At 39.9% G+C, this 26,582-nt stretch overlaps 1 long non-coding RNA gene across 1 annotated transcript; it reads left to right on the top strand.

The window, feature by feature from the left end:
* The first annotated feature begins 34 nt into the window (after positions 1 to 34).
* Positions 35 to 26,582, top strand: LOC114710514. Its single transcript, XR_003737068.2, has 3 exons — positions 35 to 273; positions 13,301 to 13,390; positions 24,700 to 26,582. It is a non-coding gene; the product is annotated as an uncharacterized LOC114710514 (long non-coding RNA).

Raw genomic sequence — 26,582 nt, forward strand, 5'->3', positions numbered from 1 at the left:
GTTTGTAACATATAAGGCAAAGAACTTCAGGCGAGATGAAACTGGAAAGGTTTTTTGGGGCCATATCTGGAGCAGAGCTTGAATCTTAAAGAGAGTTAAAAATGTTTGGAGAGACTGCAGTGTGGGATGAGCAGTGAGTCAGCAGGGGAGAATTCAAAGAAGTGCTGAGCAGACGCGATGGTGCGGCTAGGATGAATCTGTGGCAGGCTCAATCAGCACAGCTTTCTCCAGCGACACTGCTCAGCCCGACAAGGAAGCAACTGGGAGTTCAAGGTCAGTGGGAAATTTTAAGGAACAACAAAAAAAAAAGACAGCTGACTGTGTCACCATGGAAGGCTGTCCTGGTTGAGAGGAGATGGGAAGGAAGGTTGCAGACAAAAGAGCAAGGCTGTTCTAGAAGTAAATCACAGGGTAGATGCAATTAATGTAGGATGATTGATGTGAAAGAAATATGGAGGAATCAGTGAGAGTAGACATAGATGCTGGGATCCAAGCATGAGGTGAAACTGGGGCTCGGTGGGATCACTGGGCGTCTCTGGAATCACTGACATGATTGGCCAAATTCACTAAGTAAGCAAAAAAGGACACAGAACAAGAGTAGCTGAAATGTCTGAAAGAGAGACAGCTGAATTTCCACAGCCAGAAAGATAATTCAGAATGATTCAGGGACATGGCCTCTTTGTCCTTGTCCTCTGTGCTTATGTTAAAGAAAGGGAAGTGTGGGGCTGAAGAAACGGCTCAGTGGTCAAGAGCACCGGCTACCTTCCTGGAGGAGCCAGGTTCTGATCCCAGCACCAATATGGCAGCTCACAGCCCATCTTTTAATTCCAGTTCCAGGAGATCAGACGCCCTCTTCTGGCCTCCAGGGGCACCGCATGCATGTGGTGCACAAACGTACCGGCTGGCAAAACACTCATACACAGTAAATAAAAATAAACTCTTTTTAAAGGAAGGAAGGTGGAAAAGACTGTGCTGCGAAGGATTCCGTGGGAAGTATCATCACTGACAGGAAAGCTGAGTTCATATAGAAAGCATTTGTGAGAAGGAAGGGGATGTTATAGGAGGTTTCCATGAAAATAACAGCATTGCCATGACTTGGCAGCACAAAAAGACAAAGGCCACCTCTTGGCTCCTTAGAATCACTCAGGTATCCTAACTCACAAATCAGACATAAGCATGGAGTTACTTTATTCAGTTAAAAGTGATCGAATGATTGGTGCCACGCCGGTGGGAGCTCTGTAATCTGTTGTACAGTTCACCACCTACCTCTTGACCTGTGTAGTTCAGAAGCCTGGTTTATAATGGAGCCTCAGTGGCCTGGGACTTGGATGGATGACTGAAGAACAGGACCTCCCTGCCAACCCGTGACACACAGTTTTGCATAAATGCGAAATAAATCTTTGTTGATTTGAGCCATTGAGCCTAGGGAGGTGGTATTGGCTACTGCAGCCAAATCTATCCTGACCAATAGGAACCCTAATAACTGAGAAAAATTTTAAAGCCATTACCCCAAACATGTATTACTAATGGCCTCTTTATTTTAAACCAGTATTTTTAAATTATAAAAGTGTTTTGAAGATGCACACCAAAAAAAAAAAAAAAAAAAAAAAAAAAAAAAAAAAAAAATGCTAGTTTAGGCAAGACTATGCCAAGATTCAGAAGAGCCGGCAACAGAGAAGCCAGACCTAGTTCTTCCAGGACCCACCTCAAACCACCCCCAACTCAGATCCCTTAGCACTACTGCGCCACAGGCCCCAGGGAACACCACCAACCACCCTGAGTGGGAGACTGTTGTAACTGGAGACGGAAGTGACTACAGTCAGGAACTATGTGTGCCTCGGTGGTATGCAGAGAACAGAGCAAAACACAGCCAGGAAGTGGGTCAGATGCTCACGAGGCACAGAATCTCACGGTATGAAAGGCAGCTAGCTCTCATCTCATGTTTGGCAATTTAGCAGGGATCAAAGAGGGTGTTTAGTAACTGCGGTCTTTTGAGAACAATGGAAAGGACTTTTGATGAACAATGGAAAGGGTCGTAGGCTTCCTGTTGGGCATGCTTTGTTTTTACTTCTATGGATCTTTCACATGCTAGGAAATGTGGTAAGAAGGATTTGGTGGTGTGAAATGGCTACAGGTATGCTTGCCAACATCCACAAAGCTTTTCATCAGCTTATGACATTTTCATTTTTAAAATAGCCTGGCAGTGATGCACCTGAGAAGAGAATCTGCCTCCTGAGTCAAAGAAGCACAAAACATCTACGCAATTCGTTGTTAGTCGATGCTCTCATTTCCAGGTGCACTCTTGCTCATCTACCAGAGAAGTTTCATTATGTGGGGGTTCCTGCCTTCTATGGAGTGACTCCAGCAGGAAGTAGCAGACCCGCAAGCAGGATGGCTTCACTCAGAGCTGTCATTTATGGTTTATAATATATAGTACACTAATAACTTCATGACATGGTTATTCCCTTTCATAGCTGTTCAAAGGACACCTGGCTCAACGGAATGACTAGCTTATTTTGTCACGCTGTAGGTCATCCTGACCCTTAGAAACAGAATTGAAGAGAGGAGGGAGCACCATGCAATTGTCACACCATTACCCCAAGCCCCAGAAATGCAATGATACAGAAGTTCAGAGATGCAAAAGAGACAGCTGGGAAGGGTGGCCGCTCTCGTAGAGCTGACAAAGATAATTCCAGAGCTTATGGCTTCTAATAATAAAGTTTGAAATTGGCATCATTTCGACATATGGACGCTATTGACAGAGTTCTCTTGAGGTTACAGTGAGGCCTCTCAGGAGTTAACACCGTAGGCCACAGTCTAGAGGATGAAATGAGACGCATTTATGCATTTCAGTAAGAGGTGTATCAATGACAGGGGAAGGGAGTAAATAGAGATTTTGCATGTGAAGATTCTGAATACGCATTGCTTATCTATTGTTGTTGCTATTAGACTACTTTCCATGTATTAAGCATTTTCAAAGCCAAATGCTACAATGGGGCTTCTTTTGTTGACTTTACATCTTCTTCTTTTTTTTTTAATGAACGAGTAGGGTCTGCCACCTTAATTACATAGAATGATATTTCTTCTCCCTTGTCATTTAAATTCTGTTTAAGCCATGCATAAGGTGCCACTTCCATTTAAACAAATTAGGTTAATGGAGTTTTGATAACTCTGCCACTTTTATTCAAAATAAGCCTAAATTAGACATAGGTGCCGCTAACTCAGAAGGGAGTTTTATTTGAAAAGTATGTCATTGGTTAGATAAGGCTTTTTCCAGTTCTTACAAAATACTCACTTCTGACTTTCAATGACTTGTATTGTGCATCTTTGTGATATAAAACTTGGTTATGGCTGGATTTTTCCAGGCAAGAAATTACAAAGAGAAATTATTTATCAGAGCTGTGGCCACAATAAGGAATCTTCTTTATTGTGGGTTCAGAGTCTGTACACCTTGGACTTGGGGCTGCAACTCAAACAGTCATTGCAGCAGTAACTCTTGGACTTCAAGAAGTACTAGGCTGTGATGGGATAGCCAGACTGAGGCTTTGCTTATTTTCATACAGAACTATGGTTGCCTGGTTCACTTTCATCCTCTTGCTGCGTTACAAGGATTGGATATAAATACTTCTATTATTCTCCAAGGAATATTTGAAAATAATAATCTTCATGAGAGGGAGGAAGGTGACATCATGAATAGATGATTCTGTTTCCAAAAAATATTGAGAAAATGAAAAAAATATTATTCTTTAGAGCAAAGGAATAGAAACTGGAACAAAGTTAGAAGATGAGGTCAAAAATGGGACTCCTCATACCCAGGGCTTTGCCTTTTATTTTTCCAGCCCTATCACAGTTTTCCCTCGCTCCCTCTTCTTCTCCCAGTCCCTCCTCCCTTAACTCCTCATCCTTCTCCTCACCTTCTCCCCCACCCACTCCACTTCCTTTCTCTTCAGGAAAGTACAGGCCTCCCATATATATCAGCCAGCCATGGCATATCAAGTTGTAGTACGTTTAGGCACCTCCTCCCCTATCAAGACTGGATGAGGCAACCCAGTAGGAGGAAAGAGTCTCAAAAACAGGCAATAGTGTTAGAGATGGCCCCTGCTCCCACTGTTAGGAGTCCTGCAAGAAGACCAAGCTACACAACTGTCACATATGTGCAGAGGGCCTAGGTCAGTCTCATGTAAGTTCTCGGGCTGGCTGTTCAGTCTCCATGAGACCCTATGAGCCCAGGTTAGTTGATTCTATGGGTTTTCTTGTGGTGTCCTTGGCCCCTCTGGCTCCCATAATCCTTCCTCCCCATCTTCCCCAGGATTCCCTGAGCTCCACCTAATGCTTGGCTGTGGGTCTCTGCATGAGTTTCCACCAGTTGCTGGGTGAAGCTTCTCTGATGACAGTTGGGCTAGGCACCAATCTATGAGTGTAGCAGAATATCATTAGGAATCATTTCATTGACTTTTTTTTTTCCAGTCATTTTTGGTTCTGTCCTAGGTCTCTGGGCTGTCCAGCACCTGAGCCCTGGCCTCTATGCAGTGGCAGGACCAGTCATTGGTTGGTTAGTCCCACAATTTTTGTGCCACATTTACCCCAGCATATTATGTAGGCAGGACAAACTGTATGTCAAAGGTTATGTGGCTGGGTTGTGGTCAAAATCCCTCCACTGGAAGTCTTGCCTGGTTACAGGAGATGGCCAAGTTCAGGCTCCATATTACCCATTGCTAAGGGTCTTAGCTGGAGTCACCCTCATAGATTGCTACAAGTTTGCATTGCACTAGGTTTCTAGCTCATCCCAGAGATGCACTCAGATTCCAATGATTTCTCCCAGTACTCTCTCTATCCTCCCACAACTGTCCCTCCTGTTCCAAACCCTACCCCTCTATTGAGCCCCATTCCCAACCTTTCCACCTCTGATATCTATTCTATTTTCCCTTCACAGTAAGATTCATGTGCCTAGTCCTCCTTGTTATTTAACTTCTTTGGGTCTGTGGACTATAGCATGGTTGTCCTTTAATTTATGGCTAATGTCCACTTATAAGTGAGTATATACCATGTTTGTCTTCCTGGGTCTAGGTTACCTCACTTAGCATGATCTTTTCTAGTTCTATCCATTTGCCTGCAAATCGCATGATGTCATTGTTTTTAACAGCTGAGTCATACTCCATTGTGTATATGTGCCATATTTTCTTTATCCATTCTTTGCTTGAGAGACATCTTGGTTGTTTCCAGTTTCTGGCTATTAAAAACAAAGCTGCAATGAACATAGTTGAGCAAGTGATTTGGTAGAGCATCCTTTGGGTTTGTGCCCAAGGGTGGTGTAGCTGGGTCTTGAGGTAGGTTCATTCCCAGTTTTCTGAGAAACTGCCATATCAATTTCCAAAGTGACTGTACAAGTTTGCACTCCCACCAGCAATGGAAGTGTCCCCCTTGCTACATATCCTCACCAACATCATCTGTCACTTTTATTTTATGTATGTATGTATGTATGTATGTATGTATGTATGTATGTATGTATGTATTTACTTATTTTGGTTTTTTTTCAAGACAGGGTTTCTCCATGTAGCTTTGGAGCCTGTCCTGGATCTCGCTCTGTAGACCAGGCTGGCATCAGACTCACAGAGATCCACCTGGCTCTGTCTCCTGAGAGCTGAGATTAAAAGTGTGTGCCACCACTACCTGGCTGTCACTTGTATTTTTGATCTTAGCCATTCTGACAGTTGTAAGATGGAATCTCAGAGTTCTTTCCCTGATGGCTAATGATATTGAATATTTTTTTAAGTGTTTCTTAAACATGTGAGATTTCTCCATTGAGAATTCTCTGTTTAAATATGCACCCTACTTTTTAATTGGATTATTTTTTTTGTTTATGTCTAGTTTCTTGAGTTATTTATATATTTTGAAGATCGGCCCTCTGTCAGATGTGGGGTTGGTGAAGATCTTTTCCCATTCTTTAGCCTGTCACTTTGTCTTATTTACTGTGCCCTACAAAGGCTTCTCAGTTTCAGGAGATCCCATTTTATTAGTTGTTGATCTTAGTGCCTGTGGTATTGGTGTTCTGTTTACAAAGTTATCTCCTGTGCAAATGCATTCAAGGCTCTTCCCCACCTTCTCTTCTAACAGTTTCAGTATATCTGTTTTATCTTTGGATCTTTGATCCACTTGAACTTGGGCTATTTGCAGGGTGAGAGATGTGGATCTATTTGCATTATTCTGCATGCTGACATCCAATTAGACCAGCACCATTTGTTGAAGATGCTTTCTCTTTTTCCACTGTATATTTATGGCTTCTTTATCAAAAATCAGGTGTCCATATGTGTGTGGATTTACATCTGGGTTTTTTATTCAGTTCCATTGGTCAAACTGTTTGTTTTTATGCCAATATTATTTGGTTTTTATTACTATTGCTCTGTAGTATAGCTTGAAATCAGGGATGGTGATATCGCCAGAAGTTCTTTTATTGTACAGAATTGTTTCGGCTATCTTGGGTTTTTGTTTTTCTGTATGAAGTTAAGTATTGTTCTTTCAATATCTGTAAAGAATTGTGTTGGAATTTTTATGGAAATTGTGTTGAATCTGTATATTGCTTTTGGTAAGAGTGCCATTTTTACTGTGTTAATCCTAGCAATCCATGAACATAGGAGATCTTTCCATTTTCTGATATCTTCTCCAATTTCTTTCTTCAAAGACTTGAAGTTCTTGCCTTACAGATCTTTCACTTGTTTGGTTAGAGTTATTCCAAGATATTTTATAGTATTTGTGGCTTTTGTGAAGGGTGTTATTTCCCTGATTTTTCTCTCAGTCCATTTATTATTTGTAAAAGGAGGGCTACTGATTTTTATTTTAATTTATTTTATTTTCAGTCACTTCACTGAAGGTGTTTATCAGCTGTAAGAGTTTCCTGGTAGAATTTTGGGGGCCACTTACGTGTACTATCATATTATCTGTTACTATCAAAACTTTGACTTCTTCCTTTCCTATTTGTATCTCCTTGATCTCCTTCAGTTTTCTTATTGTTGTAGCTAAAACTGCAAGTACTATATTGAATAGCTATAAAGAGAGTAGATAGCCTTTTCTTGTACCCAATTTTAGTGGAATTTACTTTGAGTTTCTCTCCACTGAATTTGATATTGGCTGTCGGTTTGCTGTATATTGCCTTTATTATGTTTAGGTGTCCCTTGTATCCCTGATTTCTCCAAGACTTTTATCATGAAGGGGTGTTGGATTTTGTCAAAGACTTTTTCAGCATCTAACGATATGATCATGTTTTTTTTTTTCTTTCCATTTGTTTATATGGTGGATTACATTGACAGATTTTCATATGTTGAACCATCTCTGTATCTCTAGGATGGAGCCTACTTGATCATGGTGGATGATCTATTTAAAGTGTTCTTGGATTTGGCTTGCAAGTATTTTACTGAGTATTTTTGCATCAATATTCATGAGGGAAATTGGTCTATAATTCTTTCTTTGTTGAGTCTTTGTGTAGGTTGGGTATCAGGGTAACTGTAGCCTCATGAAACGAATTTGGCTATATTCTTTCTGTTTCTATTTTGTGGAACAATTTGAGGAGCATTGATATTAGCTCTTCTCTGAAGGTCTGGTAGAATTCTGTCCTAAAACCATCTGGCCCAGGGCCTTGTCTTAAAGTTAGCCTTTGGGGAGAAGGTCTGCTGCTGGAGAAGCCAGGGAGAAGGACTGAAAAGGTCCTTGCTGAGAAGCCCTGACTCTGAAGAGGACAAATTCTCGTTGCCAGAATTCATTCCACCTTATCCAGACCCACCAGTGTTTGCTATTAAATAATCACAAGTATCATGGCTTAAACAGCAGGATTTAAGATGGTTCTCTACCTCTAGGATGGTTCTCTGTCTATTGGATAGTTCTTTGCCTATCAGGTGGTTCTCTGCTTTAGGATGGTTTTCTGAGTATAGGATGGTTCTCCGCCTATAGTATGGTTCTCTTACTGTTGGATGGTTCTTTGCCTATTAAATGGTTCTCTGTTTTTTTCATAGTTCTCTAATGATAAGGAGTCTGAAATAGGTCTCCTTACTTCCGACAGTACATTACTGTCCACCTTTAACCTTCCACCCTGGTATTGTGGTCCTTTATGATTAGATGCAGGTCCCATCTGGATAACCTCTGTATCACAAGATCTCCACATTAACCACATCGAAAAAGCCTCTTTTGCCACATAACACAATATTCCAGGTTCCGAAATAAGAAAGTGTATTTATCCTATGGCATCACCCACATTGTTACTCTTTCCTTGTCACCTAACTGAGAGTACTGACTATCAATGTAACAAAATCTAGAAACAGCTGGCAGATGGGGCCCCTGGGCATGTAGATGATCTTGATTGTATTAATTGAGAGGATAAGATCTGCCCACTGTGAGAGTCACAATTCCCTAGATGGGATCCTGAACAGTATGAGTGGAGAAAGGAAGCTAAGCAATGGGATTCATTCACTGATTGTATATGTGATATGACCAGTTGCTCTAGTCATCTGTGGCCAATAAAGGACTGAACCCTTGATTTGGAAAAAAAAAAAAAAAATTCAGCATGTTTTATCACAGCAGCAGGAAAAGAACTTTCACTTTCTCTTATAGACACCCTTACCAAGTGATCCAAGATATTCATACATTCCAACTAGAAGGTACTGGGACAGTAGAGTAGTAGAGGGGAAATCACAGAGTATGACAGGCTTAGGATCCCTGAGTAGAGACAGCAGTGAGTGACCCAACTGTCATAACATCATTGACTATGTGCAAGAAAAACAAAAAAGAGTTGGGGCTGGAAAGATAGCCCAGTGTTTAAGAGTACTTCCTGTTTTTACAGAGGACCTGAGTTTGGTTCTCAGTACCCACATCATGGTGTTTGCAACTCCCTATAACTCTATTCCCAGAGGACCTAATTTTCTCTTCTGGCCTTGGCAGGCTCCTGTATGTATGTGGTACAGATACAGACAAGTAAGCAGGCGCGTACACACACACACACACACACACACACACACACACACACACACTATTTAAAATGTAAAAGTCAAATTAACAAACAAAAAAACCTCTAATAATAATCAATGATTAAGGCAATTCATGAGAAAGATCCTGGTGTGCAGTTCCAGTACATCAATAACTAATTTCAAAACCTGCACATTATTTAACTGGGAAAATGCATGCTGTACAGAGAAAAGAAAACTTTTATTTTACTGTAGTTGATCTTGAAAGAAATCACAGAATGCACACACAATCATGTCAGTTTATAGCATTGCTACACATTAGCTTTGTTTGCCCCACAACAGTGTCAAACTGTTTGTAGATTCCCATGGTTCTTGAATCTCTCTCTAGCAGTGAAATGGTCCTGTGTTCCTTTACCATGAAGAGATATAAGCCTAACATTGTGCCTGCATTCCAATAACATTGTGTTATTGTGACCCTTTAAAAAGCTCAACACTTGAGAAAGACAAGCAAAAGGTTATGTTTGAAGACAAGACACAGCAGGGCATCTTATCATAAACTTTATTAGGGTTTTAAAGAGAATTATAGATGATAATGGATCCACAAAATAATAGATAGTCCCAGAGGAACTACAAATGGAGATACATGTGAAGGGGTCTACCAGGGTCATAAACAGTGAACACGTAGTGCCAGAAGATTATGAACAGACACTGTACTCAGGGTAGAAATGCAGCTTTGTATTAAAGTCAATGTCATATACTGATACTTAATTCTTAGCAATGATTTTTATTGATTTTCATGCTATAGAAACACATGCAAATAAATGACTTTGACCCTCAGAGACACACTTGGAAAATATTTTTCCACCAAAGTTTGCTATTAGGACAGTTTGTCATTCATTCATTTTGTCACTCACTATATAAATACTGAGTATCTTCTCTCACAATAGATGCTGTAGGAATATCAATAATGATAATCACTTGGTCATCCATAGTATAACAGCTTACATGACACTTTTCCAGGTACTATTCCATTTAATAGCTCCACACAGCCTGTGAGATGGGCATTTTCATCCTCCCTTCACAGCCAGGAAAACAAGAGGTCCACATTATCAAGAATCTTCCCACATTTCCGTCCTTGGGGAGCAGCTAGAGGAGTAACTCCATCCCCATTCCCTGTCTCTAAAGCCACACCATGTAATATGATCTCCTTCCCGACTTCTGGAAGCTTACTACCTCTAAATCATTGTGCATAAATAATTGTAAAGCATGGGTAATTATAATAAATGTAATACCATAATCTCAAGAATATGTAAGTATCTTTCCAAGTGCCTGAATATCTGATAAATTACATTTTCTGGAGAATTACCTCTCTCCACCCACTGCCTTTCCTCAAACCAAAATCCAACCTTAATCTTGAGTTTTATCTCTCAATTTACAGCCATTTTCACAAGGAAACACAGCTTTTAATGAGACCACAAAAGTTACTGCCTATGTTACACAGAAGAACAGTTAAGCCCCACTGAAGTCTAAATCCTAAGTAGACCATGACTCACTCAGCAGTGAGAAAATTCACTGTTTGCCCTGCCGGCTTTTCAGCAGACATGATTTGGATTGCACCTCAAAAATGTTGAAGATGCCTTTGAGTTGCACATTTGTGTCTTATGAGTAATCAGACTTCAAATGGTATATCCACAAATGGTAAGCCTCTATAGTATACTAAAAATCCTGTGGAAATGAAAAAAAAAAATCACAAAAATAAACTGTAGCTGAGAGAGGGGAAAGAACGCCTCATAGAGAAGGCCTCATAGAACTGATCATTGATGTCAGTGTTGGCATTCAAGGGGATAGGGGAAGAGAAACCAAGAGGAAGAAATGTCATGTGCAAAGGCAGGCATGTTTTAACTTGATAATTGAATTTTACCTGTCTATATTATAAAACTTCGTTTTCTTTTGAAATGAAGAGTGAGGCAATGTTCCTGAGGACTCTGGACCAGGTCTCAAACTTGAGATCTATGGCCACATCTAATGCCTTCCACTGCATTCATGACGTTGTAAGCAGGTTTGGGGGCTGGTTGGGACAGCCAGTGGTCTGCTTTAATCTACAAGTCAGTTCTCCAAAATGTTGGTAAAATCAAAACAGAGCACGTGACAGAGGAAAAAGGAGTCAACCCAAGGTAGGTGGAGGCGGGAAGACCAGGAGTTCAAGGGAGCCCTCTGCAACATAGAGAATTCAAGGTCAATCTGGGCTACATGAGCTCCCCCTTCCCCCCTCCCTACCCCCCCCATCTCAATAACAAAAACAAAAGCAGTAAACTCATCGTATAATCTTCAGGCTAACTACTTCAGAATGGTGCTGGTTTTAGTAACAAATACAGATTTCTGAATCAGTGGGGGATGTGGAAACTAAGAAGTTAAACTTGAGTTGGACATGCCAAATTCTAAGGGCAAGAGAGAGCGCCAAGGATATAAATCTTCAGAATGTAGCAAAAACAGGCCTGAAGCACACAGAGGGATACTGATTAAAGACACATGTTTTATTGGGAGCTGTTAAATAGTGCATATTGCAATGAGAACTAGATGAAAAGGTGGGCAGGAAGATCACATTTGTATCCATCATGTTTTGGCCACAGTCTTGGGAACTGAGTGTCAAATTCAACATTACCACAATACTATGAAAAAAAAAAAATCTACAAATTCCGCTTGTATGAAGCCAAAAAGAAAAGGTGGGGGAGGTGAGGTCCCATGAGTTTTAAGGTCCAAAGGATAGGCACAACCAGTATTGAAACATCAGTGCAAAACTACAAGCCTTCATGAGTTAAACTTTCAAATGTGGAGTTAAAGATTTACTTTTAAGCCAGGCAGTGGTGGTGCATGCCTTTAATCCCAGCACTCAAGAGGCAGAGGCAGTCGGATCTCTGTGAGTTGGAGGCCAGCCTGGTCTACAAAGCGAGTTCCAGGACAGCCAGAGCTGTTACACAAGAGAAATCTGTCTCAAAAATTGTAAAAGAAAAGAAAAATATTTAATTTTAAAACTTGTAAGATGTAATTTTCAGTATAAAAGAATAATACAAGAATCAAATCATAGACATATACTTGTAATGATCACACAAAAGTTATCATTTTAGATTACTCTTTTGAAACGTGCACAAGGTTATATGCAAACCACTCAGTGAGTCGTGAAAGAATAATAATAACTCAATGTTACTGGACCCTCATTGTGTGCAGAGAAGGAAACCACTAAAAGCCCAGAGAAGAAGACTGACAGAAATACAGACAGACAGATACAGGACATAGATTTTAAAATCTAACAATCCTTGGTGGTATATGATAAGCTGTTAGAATGAGACATATGTGTTTTTTAAATAATTACCTTCCAGTATATTCCTTTGGCTTTTAGATTGTTGTCCATAATGAATCACTGAAGGCACATTGTTAAGAATCAATTTCTCCCAGCAAGTATATTCAAATCTGTATTGGTTTCCCATGCAATATTGTCATGAGAATTGTCTAAAATATGGAGAAAATCTATATTTTCATGGAGTGTTTGCTTTCACCATGCTGCATTTATCTACTTAATCATGCTTTTTACTCTTACTTCATCATCACTAAGCTATTGATTGAACACCTCACAGAGTAAGGGGTGCAACTGAATTGTGGTAGACATCTGCAGATTTGGAGCCAAGCAGGAGAGTAAATATCCTTCCTCTGGGGGGCTCCTGAGTCACAGGGGAGCACAGTCCCAGCAGTGATAACTGTTTATTGGAAACATTCCAGTTTACAGTAAAGAAGCACATTTCCACTAACCACACTTTTTAACATGTAAAACACATAGACATGCACTACTTCACCTTGGGAAATTAGAGACTTCTTTTTTTTTAATTTTATTTTTTTTTTATAAATTCATGACAATACTTTTTATTTGGATACACTAATATTACCTTGTTTGTAAATTTTATGCAGTTACACAGATAAACACATAGAAATCATTTACAAAGTTTGCATAGTGGCTTCAAAAATTTGATGTCAGCAAAATTTAGGTACAAGTATTCGATTGATGATGAAATCCTAAGTAGTTAAGACACACAGATATTGAACTTCAGTACAAAAATTAGAGACTTCTGACTGGGACCAACATTAGTAAGGTGCTAAACTAAATTCTTCCCTCTGTAGAAAACTGGAATCTGGCATTGTGAAGGTCTGAATGAAAATGGCCCCCATAGGCTCATAGGGAGTGTCATTATTAGGAGGTGTGGCCTGGCTGGAGGAAGTGTGTTGCCGGGGGGTGGGCTTTGAGGTTTCAGATGCTCAAGCCAGACAGAGTGTCTCACTTTTCCTACTGCTTGCCAATCCAGGTGTAGAACTCTCACTGCTTCTCCAGCACCATGTCTGCCAAGTGCTACCACACTTCCTACCATAATGACAATGGACCAAACCTTCAAACTGTGAGTCAGCCCCAGTTAAATAGTTTTCTTTATAAGAGATGCTATGGTCACAGTGTCTCTTCACAGCAATAGAAACCTTAACTAAGATAAGTTGGTACCAGGAGTAGGGTGCTGTTGTGATAGGCCTGACCATGCTTTTGTTTGGAGGAATGTGAACTTTGGGACTTTGGATTAGGAAAGCAGTTGAATGCTTTCAGCAGGCTTAATATGTAGTACTAGTAGGAGCATGGAAAACAGTGGTGCCGAGGATTATTTGAGTTGTGGGGGTATGGGTCATGGGGTTTTAGAGGAGAAGAATATTATTTACATGACCTAGAGACTGTTCTTGTGATATTTTGGCAAAGAATGTCACTGCTTTCTGCCCTTGTCTCCAAAAATATGCCAGAAGCTAAATGAAGAGTTACGGATTAGCAGCTTCAGCAGATGAGAATTCTGGACAGCCTTGTATCAACTGTTTTACTTGGTTATCAGTGGACATGCTTATGCAGATCTATAGGGAAAAGGAGCAAGCTGAACAAGGAAAAATATAAAATGTACAGTTTGAGGAGAAAAGGAGCAGCAGGAAGTTTGTTTAATGGAGCTAAGTCCTGTGTTCAAAGACATAAACAGATCTTTTTAAAGCCTGATGCTAGATGGAATATAAGGGAGTAGTGACCCCAGGACAAGACCCCACCCAGCTAAGCTTCCAACTTGTGAAAAAATGGAAATAAAAGCTTAGGGACTCATGTAGTGGCACATGCCTTTAATCCCAGTTCTCGGAAGGCAAAGGCAAGATGATCTCTAAGTTTGAGGTCAGCCTAGTCTACAGATCAATTCCAGGACAGCCATGCTTATGCAATGAAGGAAGCCATAGAAAACAGAAAGATTAAATGTGCAAGCAATGTTCCAGTCCCAGGAAGCAGCAGAACTAAGCAGCTTCAGTCGTGTGGTTCTGACTTTAGAGTCAAGGACACTAAAGGGGCTAAGGAATCTCCTCTGTAACTAAGGAAAGTCACTGAGATAAGGCATGTGGCAGAGGTATGGCTACATGGAGTCATAAAGAGGCCATTGCATGAAGCTGTAAAGTTGAAGCCTAGATTGCCTTCCAGACCCCCCCAAGATTTTGGAGATGCCAGAGTCATGGGTTATCTGCTGTGGAAATCTGCTGACAGGGAGTGGAAACAGCACAAGAGAAAGAAGTGTGCTGCAGTCAACAAAGCTGAAATGAATTGGAGATCTAAAGAGCACTTTGACATCAGACATGAAGATGCAGAGTTTGGAGTTTACCCAGCTGGTTTTCAGTCTTGCTTTGGTCCAGTATTTCTTTATTATGCTCCCTTTCTTCTTTTTGGGAATGGTAATGTATATTCTGTGCCATTGTATGTTGGAAGTATGTGAATTGCTTTTCAATTTTGATTTTATATATATAGGATTATGGTTAAGAGATAGCCTTAATTCTCAGAAGAGACTTTAAACTTTGAACTTTTAAATATTGTTGAGACTTTGATAGACTATGAGAACTTTCGGACTGAATGAAATTGACATTATGATACAAACCTGTGGGAATCAGGGAGTGGAATGTAGTGATTTGAATAAAAATGGACCCATAGGCTCATCAAGAGTGGCATTATTAGGAGGTGTGGCCTTGTTGGAGGAAGTGGATCACTGGGATTAGGTTTTAAGGTTTCAAATGCTCAATCCAGGCCCAGTGTCACTCTCTCTTCCGTCTGCCTGTTGATCTGGATCTAGAATTCTACTACATGTCCAATCCTCTCCAGCATCATGTCTGCCTGCATACAACCATGCTTCCCACCATGATGACAATGGACTGAATATCTGAAACTGTAAGCCAACCCCAATTAAATGCTTTCCTTTATAAGAGTTGTCATGGTCATAGTGTCTCTTCACAAAAATTGAAACCTTAACTAAGATAAGCATATTTCCCACCAGACAAATATTTTTTAAAAGAGAGACTTGACTTCTTTCTATAATATTTTAAATTACTCCTTAACAAATATGGTAGTAGTTGCTGATTGGATTACATTCACTGATAAATTTGAAAGATAAAAACAATCATTTGCATGTGTACAACTTTAAGGACAGCAAATTTGAAATAGACATTTGAAAGTAGCTAAATAAACGACAAAGTTTAGAAGAATCAGATAATAATATAAGAATAGGATTCTGTATATATATCCATCACACCAATGTTGAAAGAAGTATCTAAGGACCTAAGTCAGACATGTTATATAGATATTTCACATCAAATGTATTCCATCTCTCACATCAAAGGAAAACTCTCTGAACTCTAGTAAAAGGAGTTCGGTGGTGAGTATGTAGCTCAGCTGGTAAAGTATTGGGAATTCATGAGGTCTTGAGTTCAATCCCCAACACCACACACGCTGGGGAATGTGCCACCCACTGTAATATCAGCACTCTAGGGGTAGAGACAGGAGAATTAGGAACTCAAGGTCATCCTCTTCTACCCAAGGAATCTGAGGCCAGTCTATGCTATATGAAATCCTTATTAAAAAATAAATGAATAGATTTCACATAATAACAGAAAATACCATGAATTCATGTTTCACTTGTAAATGAGTGCTATCATTTTCCAGTTCTTTTCCTTGAAACAGGTGCACAGTTAAACAACAAGGTACATATCCCTCTCTCTTCTTCAGACTCTGTTCCTCTCTTCCATTAGACTGATTTCCTTCAATGCCTTTGATACTGGTTAAATGGGGTCCAAATGGGAACAAAGAAGTCTGATGAAAAGTATCCATACTAAGTTGTTGAAAGGACAACGTGGAGGAAAAATATATTTAACTTATGGGAATGGATAACTCATAGGACAGTTTAAGGAAACAGAGAGATATTTCTTCTCCAGAAAATTCAGGTCCCTCACAAACCATACACATTTCTGTAGCCACCTATTGTGTCAATAAACAATAGTTTCTTCCTCTAAAAATCTAAACCATTGAAATAGGAGTAAAAGTTAGCTCTGTCTGTACAACACACTCAGAGAAACTCAGAAAGATCAAATCAATACCCATTATGATTTCCTAGAGCACTCAACAATAAATAGTCTACACATTCTTAAAAAAAAAAAAAACTTAAAAAGTCCAAAAATGTCACTGTGTTGGTCAGTTTCTCATACCTGAAACATAAATGTTATTATTTACAATCCTAGATATTCCAGTAGGGACTTAAGAAAAATATCCATCTTTTATGGCTCCTCCCAGCAGAGAAAGTACAGTGAAGGGCTGAGATATGGCTCAATAACAAAGTACTGTGTGAGCCTCTGGGTTTGGTCCCTGGCAGAAGAAAGAAGAAGAAATGGAAGAGAGGGATGGAAGAGAGGGAAGGGAGAAAACCAACAAGCTTAGCTGCATCATGGCCCTGTTTTCCTTGGTGCTCTTATAACATGAGCAGGAACTAGCTGTCCCAGAATTCTATATAAAGATAAGTCGAAACGCCTTAATAAATGTAACTTTGTTCTTTATTAAATCTATTTTGAACTGTTTGAATTATAATAAATGTATTCAATTACCAAAGTTTAAAACAAAAGGATGAATCATAACTTCAAAGATCCAAACAAGGAGGCATGGTATGACCAAACAACATACATTGACACTCAAAATGTATCCAATTTAACTTTTCTTAATGACCAGAAGGACAAATAAGATAGATTAATAACTCAGCTGAAAAATACTAGATCTTTTAAAATAGATACCTGAAACAAAAGAGAATAAAAAAGGAAAACCTTTCCGTCAAGAGCATATTAGAACTTCCTCATCGGGAAATAAAAGGTTAAGCACCAAAGCCCATCTACAAATGAAGACTGCTAGCTGATGGAGTGGGTCAGTGTGCCTCTCAGGTTGAAGAAGCATAATCACATCTTTTCCTTTCCACCACTCACTGACTTGATCTTCTGGTTGTCTCCTTGCATACTCAGCATTGTCAACTCCAAGCATATTTTTCACCTTTTTACTCTACACTTTTTGGTGAGAAAGAGGAGAATGAGACATTATAATCAACATTATCTAATCCATAGCTGGGAAAAGCACATGAAACATGGGTGCTATTTGTGTCTCCATGACACAAAGCAACCAAATGGCAAGTAAAAGGCCTATTCAGTTCTTCTGAATTTAAATAAAAATTATAAATTCCTCTGATACTAGGAGGTATGCATGTATGTATGTATGTAAGTAATAATATTAATCATCTCTATCTACTTCTGTTGACATTAAGGAAATTTCAAACAAAATCCTAATTAGGAGACCTTCCTGGACTCATCCAAGCACAGAAATCTGAGAAAGACCACTGTTCATGAGTATGTCAATGATCTTAAGGCTTACACTCCCATCTTAAAATGATTCCAAAGCAGGGGCCCAGGGGTCTTTCTTTATGGTCCACAAGACTACAGGTCCTTCTCTGACCACTGCCTGAGTTCTGTCCCTTAACAGGAATGTGGCCCATGTCTGTTCATTCATACATCATGCCAACCACATTCTTTCCATCTATTCTGAGGAAGTCCTTCTATGGCTTTTAACATACAATGTCAGAGAAAATTCTTTCTGCAGGGGCTAGTAGTTAATCCAGAGACTCAAAACTTGTCGAAGTGCTGAGTGTAAATTATGAGTACCAGTTGTGAATGGTTCCCCTATACCAACCTCCCCCAAGAAGCATAGTGGAAGAAGAGGTAAAAAAGAATGTATAAGCCAGTAGATGAGAATAAGAACTATAAAATACTGAGTTTGGGCATGACATGGCTGATATATCAACTCACAAAAGCTGCAGTAATATGCACAAGACCTACATAATATCGAGCCAGCCAACATTCCAGCATGGATAGGGAAGGAGTCCACAAGACTCCACCCCTAAGGGAAGGGCAATCAGCAGTTGACTGATACTGAGAGAGGGCCAGTCACTCTCCTTTGGGGATGAGGTCACTAGTAGTTGCTTATGTCCCAGTGGATGGTCCCACACCCATGTATATATGCATAGGGCTAATCGGACTCAAGGAATGATTAACACCAAGTATAAAAGGAGAACTGAAGTTTAGATGGCCACTGGGGGAGAAGGAGGAAGGTAGTAGTGGATAGACAAGATCAAAATACAGTGTATAAATATATGGAATTTTCAATAAATAAAATTATTATTGAAAGGTAAATAATTCTGAGCAATTATATACTTAGGGAAATCCAAATCAAAACAACTTTGAGATTTTATCTTATCCCTATCAAATGGAACAACCGACAACAAATGCTGGAGCACGTGTAGTGGAAAGGGAACCCTCATTTACTGTGATGGGATTATACACGGATGCAGCCACTATGAACATCAGTGTGAAGGAATCTCAAAAGGCTCAAAGTCAATCTACTCCATGACACATACTCTATATCTCTCCTTGGCACATTCCCAAAGGATTCACTCTACTCTGCAGACACTGGCTCGGCCGTGTTCATTGTTTCTCTAGGCACAATAGCTAGGAAATGGAAACAATCTAAATGCCCTACAATTAATAAATGGATAATGAAATTGTGGTACATACATACTATGTAATATGATTCATCTGTTAAAAATAAATGAAATCATGAGCATTGTGGGTGAATTAATGGAACTACAAAGATTATGTTTTGTGAAGTAACCCAGACGCCAAAAGACAAACATCTCCGACTTTCTCTTACTGGAGGCTCCTAGCTCCAGATCTTCAGATGTGAGTGTATAGCCTGTAGTCATTACAGAAAACAGTAAAATAAAACTTAATTGTTGTCAGAATGAGGCTCGGGGGCAATAGAGGAAGGAATAGCAGGGTACAAGAAATCTGATCAGGTAAATGGGAAAGGATGGGGCATCTTGGGAGAGTTAACACAGAAGACGGTGTGAGGTGGGTAAAATAACAATAAACATGTCTGAAAAGCCACAAGGAATCATAATATTAACTATTTACCAAAAAAAGTTTAATACGTGTAACTCCTCATACGTGATTTTAATGAGCCTTTCTCATCTGGGCTAATGGCACTCCTAAGTCAAAGACCACCTAACAAAAACCCCAATACCAGACATGAGATGCCCTCTTGGGTTGTCGGTCAGGGCTTTCCAAAAGACTCCCAAAGCATACAGTCTATTGCTGTCTCCCCTGGTTACCCCTCAGAGATGGAAGATAAGTCCCCATTGCTGAAGACACACACACTTCATAAACAGGTCCAGAGACCCACAAGGTGGAACTGATCTGAAAGCCCCCTGCATGAGGACTAGCTTTCATGGTACCAGAAGGTGCCATGCAGACTCCCAAAGGAGGGAGGTAAGAAGTCCTATCCCGCTATAACACCTATGAACCACATCAACAACCACAGGGGAGGGTAATCCTAAGGACACAGGAATGGCACATACTTTGGTAGTAACCAGCAACTCTCTAATTGGACTTAAGACCAGCTCAACAAGAAGGAAACCATGCCTAGTACTGGAAACCTAGCCAACCACTCAGTGCTAGTGAACTGTCATCGTTATTGGAGAGGAATCTACAACCACCAATTTACTAAACCAGCATAATCCCCTTAACAACAATCTATAAACATTTGTCCTTAGACCCACAGATGAGTTTAGTCTTCACCTCTTATAATGGAAACTTCTTTGCGATAGATGGAGACCATTGCAGAAAACTGCAACCAATCAAAATGCAGTTTTGGAACACAATCTCAATGGATTCACCTACATAAGACTCCCTCACCTGAGGCTTCGGGAACTTTGCAGAAGGCGGGTAATAAAGATGGCAAAAGGCAGAGGATCAGGGAGATTGCTGTGATGTTGGGTCTCCAAATGTGAGGTGAACAAGGATGATAGCAATGAATGTGTCCAACCGGACAGAGGAAAGCCCCTGAGGCCTAAACCCTTCACAAAGAATTACGGGCAACTGAGGGAACCTGGGAGCAGGAGAGGTAGGCTTCCTCAGGGAAGGGCACACCAGTTGGTTGTCCAGTGCCAAATAGTCAGTCATGAAAACATATACAAGTAACTAACACAGAACAGATTATATTTAAAAATATATGTATTTATATATTTATATGGATGCAATAAGAGTTAATAAAAAGCTGGAAGTGGTGGTAAACACCATTAATCCCAGCACTCAGGAAGGAGTCAGATGCAGGTGAATCTCTGAGTTCAAGACCAACCTGGTCTATAAAGTAAGTTCCAGGACAGCCAGAGCCATGCAGAGAAGACTTGTCTTGAAAAAAAAAAAAAGAGGAGAAGGAGGAGGTGGAGGAAAAAGAGGAGGTGGAGGAGAAAACAGAAGAAGAAGCCATAGATTTGGAGGAGAGTGGGGAGGGGTATAGGGGCAGAATTGGGGAAGGAAATGGAAGCAAGAATTGTAATTAAACTATAATCTCAGAAATAAAATTTAAAAATGAATTGACTTTTTTTTTAAAAAAAGTATGTCAGCTAATAGGTGTGACTGTGAAATAATTGAATAAAATTTTATTCACAAAGAATAGGTGTAGGTCGGTTTATGCATGTGGGCTATAGTTTGCTAAAGTGTTTTAGAATGTTAGTCTATATTCTAGAGTTTTAAGAAATTTTAGATTTTATATTCAATACTCAAGGTCTAATATTAGGGGACTATGGAGAGGGCTGGAGAGATGGCTCTAATAGTCAAGGCCTTCTCTTCCAGAGAACCCACATTCACTCCCAACACCAACATCTAGTGGATCATAACTACCTGTATCTCAAGGTCCCGGTGATCTCATAGCCTCTTCTGTCCTCTGTGCCCCCCAACCTCCCCACACACATTTACACATAAATAAAAATAAATATTTTTAAAGTGAGAGCCTATGAAGGTACCTACAAGGATAGATCTACTTACTCATAAAATATGCATCCTTTAAAAATAGAATCTCGGGAGCTGGAGAGATGGCTCCGCACCTAGACTCTCTTGCTGCTTCGCAGAGAACCAGCCTTCAGTTCTCAGCACCCACTCACAACCTCCTGTAACTCTAGCTTCAGAAGATCCAAAGCCATCTTCTGCCCTCCAGGAGTACCCACACATACACATGTGCAAACACACACACATACGAATATGTGCACAAACAAACACATGTCCATATACAAATACATATATATATACATATATATACAAACACATTAATGCATATATACACAGACACACGCATACACAGACATATACAGACATATGTTCATATACATAGACATTCATACACTTATATACAGATGCACAGAGACACATGCATGTATATATACACAGACACACATATACACATGTTCATATACACAAGCACACACATATGCATATATACACAGACACATACACACGTATTATGTACATATACACAAACACATACACATAAATAAGTTTTTTTAAGTAGCAAGTTTTCTAAGTAGCAAGAAAACTTCTAAAATTTGCAGTCCATGTACCTTATTTTATAGGTGAGCAAATGTTTAACATGTTTTAATAGCCTACTACTCCAAATTATCACAACCCAAAAGTTTGATTATATAACTCAAAAAAGAAAAGCACAATATATACATTAGTAACTCTGAGATATAACACTGTCAATCAAATCATAGAGAATAAAGGGCCAACTAGTCTTACAAAATTAGATGGAGTTCCTGGCTACTTCTCTGGTTTCTTACTGCAGTAAAAAAAAATAAAAGGTTTTCAATATTAGGCAAAAGCCTAGTCCATAGAAAATCCCTACTCTCTAAAGACACATGTATACATGCACACGTACATATATTTACAGAGTCATACACAATTGTGGACTTCCAAAATCCAGGACAGGCCAACAGAGCCCTTAAAAAACAAAACACTATGAGCTATGAATGGTGGCCCACTCCTGTACCCAGCACTCAGGAGGCTAAAATAAGAGAATCTCTGTGATTCTGTGAGTGCAAAGCGAGAGCAGGTCTACATAATTGAGTTCAAGGCCGGCTGCACACTGAGACTCTGCCTGAACTCTCACCCCCACCCCCGACTCCTCAAAATCAACTAAACACCCAAAGTAGTAGTAGTCAGAATTAATGCCATGGAAATGTAAACACACAACTAAAAACATTAGCAGTGGTGATATTTTTGAGTTTTTTTTAAATTTTCCAGCAAGTTTCTAATCTGCATAAACTAATTTTCCAATCTGAATTCACTAATAAAAAAAGTTATCCAAAGGAGCCAATGAGATGGAGATGGTTCAGAGGAGAAGGAGCCAGGGAGATGGAGATGGTTCAGAGGTGAAGGAGCCAGGGAGATGGAGATGGTTCAGAGGTGAAGGAGCCAGGGAAATGGAGATGGTTCAGAGGTGAAGGAGCCAGGGAGATGGAGATGGTTCAGAGGTGAAGAAGCCAGGGAGATGGAGATGGCTCAGAAGGTGAAGAAGCCAGGGAGATGGAGATGGTTCAGAGGTGAAGAAGCCAGTGAGATGGAGATGGCTCAGAAGGTGAAGGAGCCAGGGAGATGGAGATGGTTCAGAGGTGAAGAAGCCAGGGAAATGGAGATGGTTCAGAGGTGAAGGAGCCAGGGAGATGGAGATGGCTCAGAGGTGAAGGAGCCAGGGAGATGGAGATGGTTCAGAGGTGAAGGAGCCAGGGAGATGGAGATGGTTCAGAGGTGAAGGAGCCAGGGAGATGGAGATGGCTCAGAGGTGAAGGAGCCAGGGAGATGGAGATGGCTCAGAGGTGAAGGAGCCAGGGAGATGGAGATGGTTCAGAGGTGAAGGAGCCAGGGAGATGGAGATGGCTCAGAAGGTGAAAGCTCTTGATACCATGATAGTAGCCTGAGTTTGATCCCGTGGACTTACATGGTGGAAGGAAAGAACTGAGTCTTGAAGTTGTCTTTTGACCTCCACCTTTGTGTGTGTGCTTGTGCACGCACACACACACATACACACACACAAATTAATTAATTAAAATGTAATCAATTTCTTAAAAATTTACCTAACCTATGTGACTTTTCTTAATCTCCTTAGATTAACTTAACAACACAATTGTCTCTGTACCAGAATTTTCTATCAAGATAATCATAGTAGTCATTCAATAAATGCATATGTGGCAAGTAGCTGGAAAAAAATCTCAGATAAAAGGTAACCTTAATGAAGGCATTTAGACACTAAAATGTCTGACAAAACCTTTCTTGTCTTTATTTGTAATATCCACCATTAGCATGAAAAGCTATTTGGCTTTATTACACTCCAAAGTTATGTTTCACAGCTGTGTTTTTGTAGCTGTGAAATTTAGTCCTCTGATTACATCTTAGCTGTTTACATTTTAGCTGTGAAATGGGATTTTGTTTTTAGCTAGCTAACAAGAGAACTTCTGCTACATCAATTTCAAAAATTGTCACATCAGAAATAACAGCTTTAAACACCTCAAAATGTCCTTTACTCTTTTTCATGTGATATTGCCCATGTAATAATTAGTTATATTAAACATCTAAATTACTTTATCATTTTCTCCTTAGCAATTTCAGTTATATTCTGAACAACAACAAAAAAAAAAACCACCCAATGTAAAGAAAATGGTGTTTTCTCCTGCTCATCCATGAATATCTTCTTCTAAAGTGAAGTTCATATGCACACGAGCACAAATAAACCAACACACTAACACACACAAAGCTTAATGTGCAAACCAAACTAATTTACTTAGCAAGGCTGTTTAGAGTCCAGAGCCATAGTCCTCCGAGAGGGTTCTGGCTCATCACCTGTGCGCAGGTGAAACATGCAAATTGTCAGGAACTATACCAGTGTTCTTAAATCTGGTTTTAACAACAGAATTTGGGGGTTTGTGCTGGTCACACATTTGAGAGCTGTTAGTCTACCACTAGATATTTTCTTTGAGTTTTTTAGCAGACTATGGCAGCTGTGCCTTCACGGATTGGGAGCAAGACTGGCTGGTCACAGACGGACTCCAATATCTGTGCTCAATTTTGTGTCTTCCTTAGTCTTGTCACACTCGGGAGAGACACATATACTACCTAATATTCATACGCCGACACTGTATTTGGAAATCTCTTTTTAGACTCAGTACAACTCACACAATCAACGCCATTACTTGGCAGTTTCACCTCGTTTGGACCAAACCCAGCTTTTACACCGATTTTACACAGACCACTAAGCCCATAGCACTGGGCTTCTTTCCAAAATCAAATATATTCTCAAGTGTAAATGTTTGCAAAAAGATTGGTCTGGAGGCTCTGACAAAAACTGAGGAATTCAAAAATACTTACATGATGCAGGCACTATGATATTATAGAAAGTGACTCGTTTAAAGAGAAAAACTCTCTCTTGCGTACACAATTAAGTTATGTGTGGACATTTTTTAAACAGGATGTCTCATTGAAGAGCTACCCAGCTGAAGGACCTGCGGAAGACAAAGTGGGACTTTGCTACTGCCCTTGAACTTGAAGATGCCACGAAGTTTCCTATTCTGTCCTTTGGAGAAGAAATCTTCATGAAGAAAGGGAGATGCTTCTCCTGCCAGACCCTGAGAGGGAGCAGACATCACTTGTTTATGGTCCTGAGCCTTCAATAACAAGCTCTATTACCAGAGTGGAAAAAAAGAATAGATCTTTTGTTTGAGGCCAGGGAAGGGACTATGTCTGCCCCGCCCCCCCATAGGGAATCCCCAGGGGTCAAATGCAGGACAGTGGATTCTGAAAGGAGAGGATGTTCTTCAGCACAGCATGCAGGGGAGAGGATGGTGTGTGAAATCCAAGGATGAGCACCAAGATAGAAGTTATGAGAAAACCACTCCTATCAAGAATCATCCCAGACTATGGGTCTGTGCAGTAGAGCATGGTAACAGATAACAGTCTCAAAGCACAGAGGGCATGAGGCACATGAGTCTTTGTAAGAAAGGAAATTTCCTACAAAGAACTTCTGTGGCACTTTAGAGTTCTTCTGAAAAGGGAAGGGAGTATTCTGAGAGTGTGATGTTGAAGTTCAAGACCATTGAAAAGATCAGATTTCAGCCAGTTCTGAAACAACTCAAACTGAAAGCAAATGACAGTGACTGCATCCCAAGTGTTATAGAATCCATCATGACTGACACTTTCCAGTCATGGCTGCCAAGTAAAGACTCTTACAGTCAACAGTTGTCAGGGTGATCAGTTTCACGAGTAACAACTCTAGACATCAATAAAGTGTGAGGACAAAGTAAAGTAGCATATTGCTGACCTGCAGTGTGGAATATAACAGTCTGGTGAGGGATATGAAATCCAAGGAATAGGCTGTATGTGGTACCCATTCAGTCATTTTACTGAATTCCCCCTTTTTTTCATTTCAAATACTGTGCTACACATTAAGAACACAAAATGTACTTTATCAGTAGCTATCGGCTTCCTGGCATTGAAGAGAAAGAGATTTTTAAAAAAAACATGTAAATGCTGTAGGTCAGTTGAGGAAGTTAAAGCAAAGTGGGTAAGTTTATGAGTTTGAGAGTCAAGTCCATCCAGAATTATATTATCCTGTGTTCTTCGGAAAATCTTATAAAGCTTTTGAATCTCATTTTCTTTATCAGCGATACCTGAATTGCAGAATATAAACATTCACTAGATGTTAGTTGTTGCTGCTGTTAAAAGTAAAGTATATATTCATGAGGTGATTAATTCTATCTGTATGGTTATAGAAAGCTTCAAACAGAAATGCATTTGAATTTTATTGTGTGGGATAAATATGATTCCCCAGGAAGAAAGGAAAGGAACAGCATTCCAAGCAATGAACAACATGGCTGAAGTCACAAAGACACTAAGGTATTGGGAAGGAGGCTGAAATGATGATAAAATGTAGGATGGGCTATAGAGTAGAAGACCGCATAGCTTCTAAACAATGAGCAACTGCAGAATGCTAGAGTAAAAAGGATGCAGCAGTTTTTGATTTGTTACTATCAAGAAACACCTTTGTCAGGCTATTTCATGAAGAAATAAATTTATTCTGGCTTACACCTTACCTGAAGGCATAAGGTTAAGGAGCTGCATTTGGTAATACTTTCCTGTTGGAGGAGTCCTGCCAAGACGTAGAAAATTACAAGTCAAGAGATGGGGGAGGAGGCATGCTTTCTGGTCTCTCTTTTTCCGAAGTCACAATTCAGTAGTGGGGATTCCATCTGGATATCTAATCCTAATCACCTTTGAAAGGAAGCATCTCCAATCACCATAGTCAAATTACGTTCCTCCTTCTCAGCATGTTAATATGGAGATTAAGTCTCAACA

This window comes from Peromyscus leucopus, chromosome 11 (genome assembly GCF_004664715.2).
Source record: "Peromyscus leucopus breed LL Stock chromosome 11, UCI_PerLeu_2.1, whole genome shotgun sequence".
NCBI lineage: Eukaryota > Metazoa > Chordata > Mammalia > Rodentia > Cricetidae > Peromyscus > Peromyscus leucopus.